The 14313-nt window shown below is 36.9% G+C and overlaps 1 long non-coding RNA gene across 7 annotated transcripts in view; it reads left to right on the forward strand.

Annotated features, from left to right (window-relative positions):
- The window catches only part of LOC132670171 (uncharacterized), a 451329-nt gene that overhangs the window by 194037 nt on the left and 242979 nt on the right, over positions 1-14313 (forward strand). For 3 of the 7 annotated variants that reach the window (XR_013555995.2, XR_013555993.2, XR_013555994.2), the window contains exons 1-2: positions 7517-7624; positions 10186-10261. The exons of 1 other annotated variant lie outside the window; for it this stretch is intronic. This is a non-coding gene — a long non-coding RNA (uncharacterized LOC132670171). Of the gene's footprint in view, positions 1-7516; positions 7625-10185; positions 10262-14313 lie in introns of those variants that run through there. 3 more of the 7 variants (XR_013555996.2, XR_009606490.3, XR_013555997.2) reach the window with 1 other exon arrangement.

A 14313-nucleotide genomic window follows, 5' to 3' on the forward strand; every position in this document is an offset into this window, starting at 1 on the left:
AATAGTTATTTATTGCCAAACAACTGCTGAAAAGTTTCACATTATCTCCTTTAGTTCTTACCAAGTCCTTATGAGGTTAGTAATACTAACACTATTCTGTAGACAAGGAAAGGGACCTGGGGAGGAGATAAAGCCAATAAATGACAGAGCCGGAAGTTGAAACTGGGTCTCTCAGTGAACTTCAGCATTGTCCCATTGCACTGTACCCATATTAATCTATCCATCACAGATAAGTGTGTCCTGTCCTTGTGTCCAGCACGGTGCCTAGGTAGAGTAGTGGACAGTGCAGACATTCTTGTTCTGGTCTCATAGAGTGTAGAACCCCATGGAAGGAGAGAAATTACACAAATAAACACAGAAATAAATATGTACTTACATGTTGGTGTCTATTATTTGACATAAAAAGATAGGTATGATGAGAGAGAAAAAAAATGGATGCAACTTAAATTAAAAGATGTAATGATGAGGTTGGAGTGGTCAAGAAAGGTCTCCTGCTGGTCTAATGGTGGAGGCAGCGTCTGGGTGGGGTCTTATTGGGAGCATACGATGTCGATAGACTAAAGGAAAAGAAAGGATTTGTAAAAGGACAAATGTTTTAAAAATCCATGAGAGAAAAAGGAGCTTGGTTCTCTCTAGAGATTGTGAAATTAGTCTGGGCGGGCTGTGCATGTGCTTGGTCATTGAACTGGCTGCAACATCAAAGTAAAAGGGTTTTAGAGATTCTGCTGAACTTGTCTGCCAAGCCATTGTCTGGATGCCCTTATACCTTAAAGTTAAAGCAGTTGACGATGACTCACCCCCATCTCGCCTCCCTTTGGTAAGCAATGCTATTTACCTAAATTTCCTAGATGTTTTCTCTTATAGACATCTTCAAAGCTTTCCAGGGGCTTATCTATAGTTTTCTCACAGCTGGAAAAGGAACAGATAAACTCTGAGTTCCACCAAATGGTTTTATGATCCACTAAGCTTTTGGAAAATGTCTGTCTCATGGATTACATTCTGTAGAATATGTGTTTATACTTGATCTCATATTTTCCATGGAAAAATCAGTTTGGAAAACACTTCATACTATACCGTCCTCTGAGATCAGGGTCTCTAGTAAAATATGTAAAAAAAAAAATTTAATAGACAAAAACTGATCAAAATTTCAACAAATATCATGCTTAATTTTCTTCAACACAGCATTTCTCAAACTCATTTGATCATGGAAAACTTTTCTGTTGCTGTTGAGGTGACCTTCCAACCCATTGTTTGGGAAAAGCAGCTTCAACTCCATCACTTAAACCTTAATACATAGAACTCTCTCTAAGGAAGGCATTTTGCTTCTTAAATTACAACTAGACCAAATCAGACATGAGTAAGCAGCTAATAATTCAACCACATTGATATTTTGTTGGCATGTAATCAAATCAATTTAAATGGCACTGAAAAGCTACTCATGTGCTTTAACTCATCTCTTAATTTTGTATTATTTTAATTGACCCACCTATTAACTGATTTGGGGGAAAATTTGTATATGTATTTCATTTCAAAGTCTCTCTAAAAGTAGATCCTAAGTATAACAATCAAAAATATATCCTTGTATATTTTTAGTATCTATACTCAACACACATTTTTGAATTAGTATTCTCTCTTATCCTAACATTTTGAGGAATTAAGTCTTTAATAAATTAAGATAAATAAACCAATCTGTAAATTAATTCCAATTCTTAATTATGTCTTCTGAATCCTATTTTCTTCCCTTATCCATAGGTACACTTATAAAATATTTTAAAGATTTTCTTGAAGTGTGTTAATATATCTCACTTTTATATTAAAAGTTTACTCTCTTCCAAAGTCATGGAGTCTCAGGATCAAATGAACTTGTAATACTTGCTTTGTTTTGTTCATTATATCTTGAGGTGCCCCCTAGGTTGCCCTGGACTTCATACACTCCATGCTGGGATCATCTGTTCTTTTTTATAATTTGAAGTTTCCAGCTCTTTTTTTTTTTCCTCTCAAATTTGTTTTGAAGTAAAAATACCATCATTTTGAAACACTTGGAGAAATGATAGTTCTTGATGCACTTTCTCTTTACTTCTATCAGAATTAATTATTGTATTTTTTTTCTGATCCATATTTGAGTGAAGCAATTAATATTTCTTGAGACACGAGCAAATACCTACTCAAGAATGTTTCAGAACTCTTCCTAATACTAAAAAATAACATAGACATAAATCCAGAGCCCCAAAGTAACTTGCATAATATCACACAGCTAAGAGAGGCAGAGCCCTGCTTGGAATTTAGGTTTTCCTGAGTACAAGTATGTGCTCGTTGTTTTCTACCACAAAACCTCATTTCATTAATAAAATTCTAAGGATGACTGGCTTGGTTGTAACCCATGCAAATGTTACCTGTCATGATTTTCCAGATGTTTCTTTAATAACATTAGCACCCCAATGGCTAAATGTTATGCCAGTATGAGTATGTATATGAAGAAGGGAAAAAAATAGCTTTTATTTTAGAAAGACAAGACATCATTGTTATCAACAGATAGTAGCTAATGGCTAAATACGAAAATTTGTGTTTTGAGGCAAAATGCATTTGGATTGTTTAGCTGATTTTTTTTCCTATTCACTATAGGTTACCATACTGATTTCTAACTAGATGGATGCCCCTGTGTGTGTGTGTGTGTGCGTGTGTGTGTGTGTGTAAGATAGACAAAATTTGTCATCAGATAGTACTCTTTAATTAATAAGAAAATATGTAGAATTTTTGAAGTTGCCTAACTCTTAAAGAAAGAAATAAAGAGAAATTCTCAAATTAACCTAGGTCTGATATAGCACCCCAACTTGTATTAATCCCTTTTTAACCACTTTGGTCAATAATGATAGATACAATTAACTGATCTGTTTTTTTACTCAACATATATTAATGGGGTGACTATTTTAGGTCAGATGCTTATTCTATGAGTTGGAGAAAGGCTAAAGTAAGACTGAAATGGTCCTTGCCCTCATGAAGTTTCTTTTGAAAGGGTTAGAGTCAAACAGTAAACTTGTAAACAATTTACAGATTGTGAACAGTGATATAAAGCTCTTATACTGGAGAATAAAATGTGGAGGTTGACATTTAAGTAGAGTCCTGAACAATGAGAATGAACTAGTCGTGCAAAAACCTCACTAAAAGCAGTTCTACTCAGAAGGAATAGCTGTTGCAAAGCCCTAGGTCAGGAAATATCTTGATGTGTTTAAAGAACATTAAACAAAACAAATGTTTTTGTTTAGCCGGCATAGCAGCTCAGAACCTGGAACCTGCTTTGGATTCTGTGTCTCTTTCTCCGCCCCTCCTCTGCTGTCATTCTCTCTCTCTCTCAAAAATAAATAAACATTAAGAAATTTTAAAAATGCTAATGCAGATCCTGTAGTGTCTGGTAGAACATAATAAAAGGTATTAGTTCTATTTTATGTGCCAACTGGAACACCTGAATGTTTTTAAGCAGAAAGAATGATATGATCTGACTTATGTTCTGTAACTATTCATCTGGATGAAATATAGAAAGCTGACTATAGGAAGTGTGGTATAAACATTAGTTTCAACCAAATAGTCCATGTTTCATATTTCTTGGAGTTGAGTGGGGCCATGTCACTGGTCGGCTTAGTCATCAAACCCCCATCAACAGTGCTCCAGCCCTTTACCTTTTGTGCCACAGCCGTGGAGGAGGCTGAATATTCCAGATGCTGCTCTGTACGTTGGTGGAGTCTCAGTCAGCCTGGGCCCCTAAATGATGATACACAACAGAGTCCCTTGAAAGTCCATAAGAAGCATATAACAGGAGCATGAAAGGAATACTAGTTGGGTTAAGCCACTGCCATTTTGGAATTGTTTGTAACCACGGCATAACCAGACTTATCATGGGTAATACAGAGGGCAATGCGGGAAGAGGAAAACAAGATAAATGTTATAATACTTCACATGAGAAGCAATGTTATCTTGAATTACTGGCAGCTGCAGAGTACAGAGATCAAATTGAAATGGATTTGAATTGCATTATGTAGGTAAAGCAGACAAAACTGGTGGGCAGATTGGATGTTCTGAGTGTCTTCGAAATGGACAGTCTATTTTATCAATTGTCTGTTGGAACCTGAAACCCATTCCCACACTGATCGTTACTATCACCTCCATAGCAGGAGCTGGAAGCCCAGAAGCTCCATTCTCCAGACCGTCTCAGAGGCAGGGTTCCAGTTTATGCCCTGCAAATGGAAAACTCTTGTTAAAGATTCGATAGGATGAGAAGAATGGACAGTCACCTTGGCTTCAGCTCAGAGGTGTCAAAGCTTTGGAAGATGGCAGGCAGGAGATTTTTGCCAACAGATTCCAGGCATCAGAATGTGAATCGACCCATTTGGTGCCGAGAGCCTTGTTTGGGGTTGACAGTGATTTCTGGAAAGGCAGCAGCAATTTCCCAGACCTTTACTGTCTCCACTCACCCAACAGTTTTATAACCCTCTAATTCTTTGTACTATAATCTCTGCTTAATGGAAATACCTAGAGTTGTTTCTGTTTTCCACACAAGCTATTCATTACCCAGTATAATACAGCATATATATTTTCTAACAAATCACCTTCATAATCAGAGGAAACGAAGGCTCAGAAAGTTAAGGGCATTGTCTAAGATCCTTTCATTATAATTGGTGTAACTGGCCCATAAAGTCAGTTCATAACTTGTGATTCATTACTTGTGCTCTTTCTATTACGGCATGTCTCTCTAAATCTTAATATTCTTCTCTATAAAATGGAATTTTAAACAATTTCCTTGTAATCTTAGAGCCTATGATTGACACTATCACAATTTAGGCATTCTTACTTCAGCAATGAAATTTCTGCTTATAAGGAAATGATACCTACTGGTGCATCTCGGCACATTTTTATTTTTCATCTGATTCTCATTTTAGCATAAAGCTACTAAATCAGATTTCATAATTTGAAACTCTTTGAATTTGCTGGTTTAGCTTACAGGTAAATGATACTATGCAGAACTGCTGTTACAAATCCAATAACACCACAGTGGAAAATGAGAAAATAGACATTATTGAAGAAGTGAGGGAAAAGATTTTAAAGAACTGATTTTTGAGTCAAACGCCTTTCATCGCAGACAGGGGGACATTAAGGAAATGCCTAAAGTAAGCAGAATGTTAAAGCTGTAGTTTGTTGGGGTTTCCCCCCCAAAAAAAAATATTTTTCTCAAATATCTTGGGAACGTATTTCGTTTTTAACTTATCAAAATAAACTCACTTTACTCTTTCTTCTTCAGAGCCAGGAGTGTCCTTTTCATTTAAGTCAAGCTTTAGGTATAAATAAAATGGGCAAGCACTTGGTTAGAGAGTTGATTAAGAAAGGTGAAGAGAAGCAGACACACATGCACCCAGAACACGTAAGTACACATACAGAGGGAAATAAACCATGTTTTAGGTTTTGCTTAGTGGAAGCCCCAGAAGAACTGAAAGGTCCTAAAAATCAGGTGAGATTATTTAAATATAGTCCTATTATTTATACCATTTACAGCATATTAATCTGCTCAGGCTACCAGAACAAAATACTGCAGACTGAGTGGCTTACACGACAATTTATTTCTCCAGTTCTGGAAGCTGGAAGTCCAAGGTCAAGGTGCCAGCGGCGTCGGTGGCAGTGAGGCTTCTCTTCCTCGCTTGAGATGGTCACCTTTCCACCGTGTCCTGCATGGTATTCCCTCTGTACATGCAGAGACGAAGACATCTTTGGTGTCTCTGCCTTTTCTTATGAGTCCTATTGAATCAGAGCCCCGACTCTATGACTGCATGTAACCTTCATTGACTCCTTAAAGGCTCTATCTCCAAATATAGACATGTTGGGGGTTAGGGTTCCAACATGTGAATTTGGGGGGGGGATGTAATTCAGTCCAAAGCATGCATATATATATATACATATTAATTTCTATACACATTTGTTGAATCCTTGTTATGTATATATAAGTGTATATATATGTATATATATGTATGTATATATATGTATATATATATATTTGCTGAATATTTGCTGGATATGTAACAAGGATTTGCTGAATCCTTGTTTTATATATGTATGTATATATATGCATTACATATATGTATATGTATGTATACATATATATGTATACATATATATTACATATATATGTATTATATATATAATATATATAATATATATAATAATATATATTACATATATATTTCATATTATATATGTGATATATACATATTATATATGTGTATATAATATATATGTATATGTATATGTATATATACGTATTATATATGTAATACGTATATATACATATACATATACATATATTACATATACATACATATACATATATATTACATACGTATATATGTATATAATGTATACATACATTACATACATGTATATGTATGTTTACATATACATATATACACATATACATATACATATATATATAACACAAGGATTCAGCAAATGTGTATAGAAATTAATTTGGGACTAATACATTATAGATGGCAATTATGATTTATATCATCACGTCAATTTCCAATGGAAAAATTTCCAATCTCCATTAAAAAATATTTCCATAAAATACAGACTTCAGTTACAAAGTCAAGGGCTCAGAAAAGAGATTCTGTCTTTATACTTTAACAAACTTAGTCAATATTTTTCCTTATAGTTTTATTCACAGAATTTGTGAATGAGGCTAGTGTGTGATTTTCATCTTCTGTTAGGTCCATTTTCATTGTTCACTTTAAATATAATGTATTTTTTAAAAGGCAATAGCATTCACATTCAACGCCCCTCTTCTCTGGAGAAAAGAGGCATTTCTAAGTTTAGAAGGGAGAGGCCCCAAGAAAGGATAAAAGCCTGGCTCAGTCTATGTGAAATGAAAATGTTCTGTCAATAATAATCAATTTTAAAAACGGCACCACATACTGAGGAAAAAGTTGACCACACACGAAAGACTGAAAATGCAGAAAATTAACCAGGGAGGAAACAGAAAAATATTTCTCCTTCGTAATAGTCAAGAAGACACAGTTTATATCCTATTTCTCGCTTGAAATACGAATTCAAAACGCAAGCAGCTCGTCAGTGAAAGCGATACTCTCCTATATTGTCACAGTGGCTGCAAATCAGAGCTCTGACTTTGAAAAATACGATGAGAAAATATATCAGGGCCTTAAAGCTTCACCCCCATTGATCAGGTTGTGCTAATTCTGAGAAGAAATTAGAAGTAAAACTATAAATACTGTGTCAAAGCCTGAATCGTGACCCCCCAAAGATATCACGTCCCAATGGCAGCAACTCGTAATCATTGCTTTACGTGGTAAAGATTTTGCAGCTGTGAGCAAGGGATCATGAGATCGAGGGATTATCTGGGAATATCCAGCAGGTCCTACGCCTGCTCGTAAGCGTCTTTCTGAGAGGGCGGCAGAGGGAGACACGCACGCACGCACGTACGTACGTGCATGCACACGCACGCACACCCGGAAGTGATGCGGCGTCAGGGCAGGGAGAGATTCAAAGGTGTTCGCCGTGAAAACGAGTGATGCGACAATTCCCCGGGAATGCTGGCTGGCAGACAGCACCAGCTGGGAGAGGGAAGGTATGGATCCTCTCTCGGAACCTTCAGATGGAGCTCTTCTCTGCCAGCACCTCCGTTCTGGCCCAGTGATAATGGTTTTGGATCCCTGACCCCCAGAACAGTGAGAGGATAAATGTCTATCGTTTTCAGCCAACGAGGTTGTGGTACTTTGTTAAACAGGAAGCTAGTAACATGCGGATAAAAAACAAAACAAAACAAACAAACAAACAAAAAACTTTGTTGCAGTGTCATTTATAAAAGTAAGAAAAAAAAATCAAGCAGTTCCGATTCAAAAAGTATGGATATGATTAAATTAGCCATGGCACATTTATGCAATTGGATATTATTCTGTTTTTTAAGTGTTTATTTATTTTGAGAGAGAGATAGAATGTGAGTGGGGGAGGGGCAAAAGAGGGCGGAGGGGAGAATCCTAAGCAGGGCTTGAATTTACCATGAGATCCTGACCTGAGCTGAAATCCAAAGTCGGGCGCTTAACCGACTGAGCCACCCAGGCGCCCCTGGGTATTGTTCTACTTTTAGGAGAAATATATGTAATTTTAGGTAAAATGTCAACGAAGTTTCCAAAATTAGTCATAAAATGGGCAAAAAGTTATGTAATCGTTATCATGTCTGAAAAACAAATAAAACACCTTTTATTTTTGATTGATTGAGCTCTTAACATGGTGGAAATTAACCACGGGCTAGTATGACCCCCTCTGACTTAATCCTGGGGATACCGCAGAAGTTAAAGGAAAGTGCACGAGTCTGCAAATCGTTGAGAAAAGCACGGGGTAAGGGAAATGTCAAGTAAGTGACACTTGTCGCCTGCCACCAGGAGCAGCAGTTCCAGGATGGCAACCCACTGCATGCATGGTTCACAGGTGTCAGGGATGTCAAGGAAGGTACGACTCACGCAGGGCACTGGATGGAACAATGCTTTACTCACATAGAGCAAGATAGAGTATGATCAGTGTCAGGGGTGAGCAGAGGTCACTGATGGCCGGTGGGTCTCATCCCACAGCCACAGCAGGGAGATGGTCTTCACATACTCTTCTACTGCATGTGAAGGATCATGTTCCCGCCCTGCCAGGAGCAGATAAAGCAGCGAGTTGGACAGGTGTCATATGATGCACACACCTAAGCAGAACAAAGAAAGGTGAGCCCAGAACAGAAGAAGGTATTTCCAAACAAGATCACATGCACAGCACGGGGATGAGGGCTCCCTATTTCCCTGTAAGGAAATGTTCTCCTCTATTCTTCTCAGCTCTGTAGCTAATAACCATGCATATTGATACATTTAGACAGAAATGTTTTGATATCCGCAATGGACTTTGAAATGATCTCAACATATGATAGTTTAATGGATGGATAGAAGAATGAATAGATGGACAGAAAGTACTAATGGCTGAGTCTAAATAACAGGTGTAAGGATGCTCAGTGTAAAATTCTTAACAACTTTGCTCTATGTATCGTTTGAAATCCTTTACAATTAAATGTTGAGTGAGAAAAGTAGGAAAGAGAATACATTTTGAGCCACAGTTTTATTTATGTATACAGTTGACCCTTGAACAAGGTAGAGGGAGGGGTTCGTTGAAAATTCACATATGACTTTTGACTCCCCGATTACTTAACTACTAATAGCCTATTGGTGACTGGAAGCTTTACTGACAACATAAATGGTTGATTAACACATACTTGGTGTGTTATGTGTATTATGAGAATAAGGTAAACTAGACAAAAGAAATGTCATTAGGAAAATCTTAAAAAGAGAAAATACATTTACAGTATTTGTCAAAAAAATAATCTGTGTATAAGTGGACATGTGTGGTTCAAACTGCTGTTGTTCAAGGATCAGCTGTATTAAAAACATACACATAAAAAAAACATGTCCTAATATGCTGCAATATGAAAGAACTTATGTGAAACAACAGAGGTGAGTGCAGATGATAAGTGGAAAAAACATGGATTTGTTTATAAAGATTGTAGATGACGAAGGCCAAAGGACTGAGGAGTGTAATTGGGTCAGCTCTCTGTGCTGAGGTCCAAAATAACAAATATTGTTTTGAAAGCCAGTGAGAGAGAATGATGCGTAAAGCAGACATCACTTGCTCCCTTGTATATTCTGTAACCAAGTCACATGTGAGAAAGGATGCTTGATCCACACTAGTTGGACGTAAAGTGACTGTCTGCATTTTGTTATCAACTCTTCTATTCCAGGAACCAGCCGTCTCCATAATGATTCACTTCTGGGTCTACATGAAAATATTGAAATCTCTTCGTATGTTCCATATTAAATAGTATCACAAAATGACATGTGGCTCCTCTGAGGAAGCCAGGATACCAGTATTTAGTCCTGACATTGTTGGGTGACTTTTGTACGATGACTTTAACACCTGGTTCTGAAATGGCCTCGTGTGTAGATAGGACTGAATACTTTCTCGAAATCTTTTTTCTAGCTGCATCATTTTCTGGGGAGATGTTAGAATGGAGTAGGCACCAAAGCTCTGAAGTCAGGTGGTTTCTAATTCCAATTCTGCAACACGCTGGTGATATAACCATGGGCACGTTTCTTGATTTCACAGAGCGTGTTTCCTCATCTGTAAAATGGAAAGAAATCAGTCAGGCCAGAATCAACGTGAGGATAAAATAACAAAACAGGTAAGGCACGTGGCATTAGATTCCTTATATAATACATTGTCAACAGTTGCTTTTGCTGATAAAAATTTCAATCTGGTTTTTCTTTGTGAATAGTTTTCCCAGATCATCAAACACTCATATTAGCCTTTTAACTTAGGCCTGATTTGAACACGCCTTGGAGATACTCGCTAAGTACTTGGTATTAGCAGTTCATTAGACATAATTTTTCTCCTGCTCCATATAAGTGGAACCCTTGTTCTGATTCACCTGACAGATGCTGAACTCCCAAAGAGAAGCTTGTTAAACATCCAGCCAACTGGAGAGCAGTTTTTTTGTTTTTTTTTTTTTTTTTTAGTCCAACTGCAAATGTACCAACCAAATAAGCATTTGTTTAACAAGGAACTCAAAGCATTTGTTAGTAGTTACTGTCACCGGAGTCCTGGAACAGTCTTTCTGCCAAAACTAATTCAGTCTGTCCCCAACTCCTGCTCAATCCTCCCACGCTTCCTTTGCCCTTATTTTTTTTTTCTTTAACATTTTTCTTAATTTAGCTTTAAAACGCAAGAACCGTTTTATCAATGGTGAGCTTTATGTAGTTTTTTTTTATTTTTCCCTCCCCCCCACCCCCTCTCCTGGTGTTGGTGGAGTGCTGACTGGAGACTGACAGCAAGGTGGTGGAAGCCAAAACTTTTTTGTTATATTTTGGATTCTGTTATTAAGTAGCTAAGTAGACCTTAGTCTATCACTCATCCTATGTGGGTTTAAAGATCTCTATACCCATCTTTGAACAGCAGGTCCATTGTGATCATGCCCTGAAAAAAGAGTCTTTGTTTCTGAACTGACACTTTTGTGCAAAATATAGGGGTCATATTCATATCCATTTCTCCCTGCCCTTGCAGCTTTGTAAGTCACAGTTGATGAAGGCACAACATTCTGTGATCTGATGTAATTCACCATGAAACCGCTATCCATTTTTGACACTTAAGCTCTGCTTGCCAATTTGCAAGTCGGCTTACAGACTGTCCAACCGTGGGGTCAAGCAATTATTCTATGGGCCATTGTGAATTCTCTGATGTGGTTGCTCTCTATGTGATTTGATTAAGAGGGTGGCCTGAGGCCATATACATACACTTCTTAGCAATGAACAATTAGGTAGAGAAGGTTTGAGCATAAATGCTGTGATTTTAAGGACCTGGGACAGTCTTTCTGCCCTTGTCTTTCTACCTCTCTAAATGTTGATACTCCAAATCAGGTTAACAGGTAGAAAAAAGTATTTCATTCCATGGTAAGAGGTTAGTATTTAAAAGCAAATGCCTGGGGTTAACTGGTACCATTTAGCTGTTATTTCTTGTGCGGGGTTGGATACTGTCTCTTACTCTCTCTCTCTCTCTCTCTCTCTCTCTCACACACACACACACATACACACACACACACACACACACACACACACACACACACAGCTAAATCATATCATTTCTGGGACCTCAGAACATCACTTTATTTGGAAATAGGTTAATTGAAGTTGTAATTAAGTAAGATGAGATCATACTGAGATAAGGTGGACCCTTAATCCAGTATGACTGGTGTCCTTTTAAGAAGAGAAGAGATACAGAAGCATACAGGGAAAATGCCATGTGACAACTGAGATAGCATTATGGGCAACAATTGAAGCTAAGAGAAAGACATGGAAAAGAGTCTCCCCTGAAGGCTTCAGTCAGGGCGGGGCCGTACTGACACCTTGATTTAGGACTTCTGGCCCCCAGAACTGTGAGACAGTACACTTCTGTTGTTTTAAATTCACCTCGTGGTGATTTCTTACGGTAGCCCTAAAATGCTAATGCAGTATTTTATGTATTGGAAGGAGTAACATAAGTACCCTGAACCCTAAGGTGAAGGAGCATAGGAAAATAGATGAACATAGTCAAAAGTAGCCCTTTATCCCATTACTTCGTAGCTTACCAACACCTTTCAGAACTGGAGACATTGTCCATGCAAATTCTAAGAATGAGATCCAGGCTTTCCCCTTCCTTACCTTTCTATCATCTCTGCTTCTTTCCCCTTTTCGTGTGGACTCCATAACCTTCATCCATACACTGTTAAGGTCCTTATATGCCATGTTTTTGAAACTACTTAATTTCTGTCTCTGTAGTTCTTTGAGCTATCAAAAATAATTTTTCCTATGGTCTCACTGATTAGCGAAATCCTGCAAAACAAAATAATACCTCTCTTCGTAAATTGCCTTTCTTCTGTCTTTGGCTATAAAAGGACAGCTGAAGTTACCATACATGTGACATTTTGAAGAAACCATTGTTAGTGGCCCTTTTGATGCATACAGTTTTAGAAACCTAAAAATTAAAGCTTTGCTTAATTGGTCTTTAAGATACCTCAATTTGCACAGCATGTAAGCTCGTCTCTATCCTGAATCTTCTCCGCATCCTGATTTCCCTTAACCAGAGGTGATTCTCAGCCAGACAGTAAAATGGGATTGGACTCAGGATGTTAGGGATGATGCTCCTATTGGGTGTCCGTCAGGGATACAGTCAGACAGATTCCGAGATCAGATAAGGCATCAGAGATGAGATGAGGTGAAAGAACTTCGGCCCTGTGTTTCGGCTTTGCATACTTTGAAGTATTCTCATCAAGCACACAGATTATATTTCTCTTTGTTAACACAACCGCACTGTTCTTTAATGGGGAGGAAAAAAAGAAGGTTTTCATTTGATGTAAAAAAATAAAAAAAGCCTTATTCTTCCCATCTTACTTGATATATACTATTCAAGTTTTTGTTTGTTTGTTTGTTTTCCTTTCTATTTATTTGGCCTGTGTTTTCAAGTTACTATATATTCTTTGTTCTTTTATTTACTAACTTCCTTTTCTGATAATTCAAAGCAAGCAAACATTTGAAAACAGATGCCTTCTATCCCTTTTAGTAAAAATGTTGTATTGTTCCTCCTATTGGTCTCTTCCTCCTCATTAACATAAAACTTTAAAATTTTTTACTTGCCGCATCTTCCCTTCCCACTCCTCAGCCCCTGTGTGTTGAAATGATCTAAACCATATGAAATTACCAATATCTGGGCTTTTTAAAAACTGGAAATTGCGTATGGATTAACATGTATTTATGTTCTGGTCCCATAGGAAGTATTCCTTCATAGCTCATTTATTCTCCATCCTGCCCTGTATTGAGCTCTTTGTCCCTGATGATATTTTGGATAATTAGAGTTCGTTCTTAAATATTTTCTTCACATCGGATGTGTGGGTCATACATTGCATGAATCTTGATAAGTACTGTATTTTCTTCCACCCTGACAGGTAAATGATACCTTGGTTTGATGTCTGGGTGATAGTTCTTGGGTTTTTGTTGTTGTTTGTTTGTTTGTTTGTTTGTTTTGTTTTCCTTCAGACTTTCTCTAGAAGATTTTTAAATTGTTATTTTATTTTGTTTTGTTTTTAATTATTGAAATTTAGAAAATGTATAAGGATCTACATAGAGCTTTGTTTTTTTTGTTTGTTTGTTTTTGCATTTTTGAAATGAAAAAGACCTTCTAATCAATGTGTTCCATTTCCATTTAGATTTTTTCCCCCACAATTGTTTGGGAATAACCTGTCTTCAGTTTATCCTGTTTTTTCCCCCTTCTATTTCTGGTTCAGTTCCAATTCATTGGAGGTCCCCTATGTCTGTCTTCTTAGTCTTTTGCTTTTTACTCCATGATTTCTATCTTGTTTTAAATTTTGGATTTGTTACAAGTTATATATATCCACACATATATACACACACATACACATATATGTACATAATTTGATATTTTATATTATTTGATATTATATATATAATATTTGATATTATATATTATATATATAATTTGATATTCCAGGCCACTAATAGATCTTAAACTGAGCACTTTCCATTCTGTTTATATACTTAATTCTATATTTTAAAAATACTGTGCATTTAGCTTCAGAAAGACTTTTTGGAGTTATAATGGAACCACTTTATCTTCATTTTGTAATGTTCTTTTTTGTTTCTATTGTTGTTTTGTCATGTGTACCTTAAATAGTTTATTTTTGCCACA

Source organism: Panthera onca, chromosome B3, assembly GCF_046562875.1.
Source record: "Panthera onca isolate mPanOnc1 chromosome B3, mPanOnc1 haplotype 2, whole genome shotgun sequence".
NCBI classification, from domain to species: Eukaryota; Metazoa; Chordata; class Mammalia; order Carnivora; family Felidae; genus Panthera; species Panthera onca.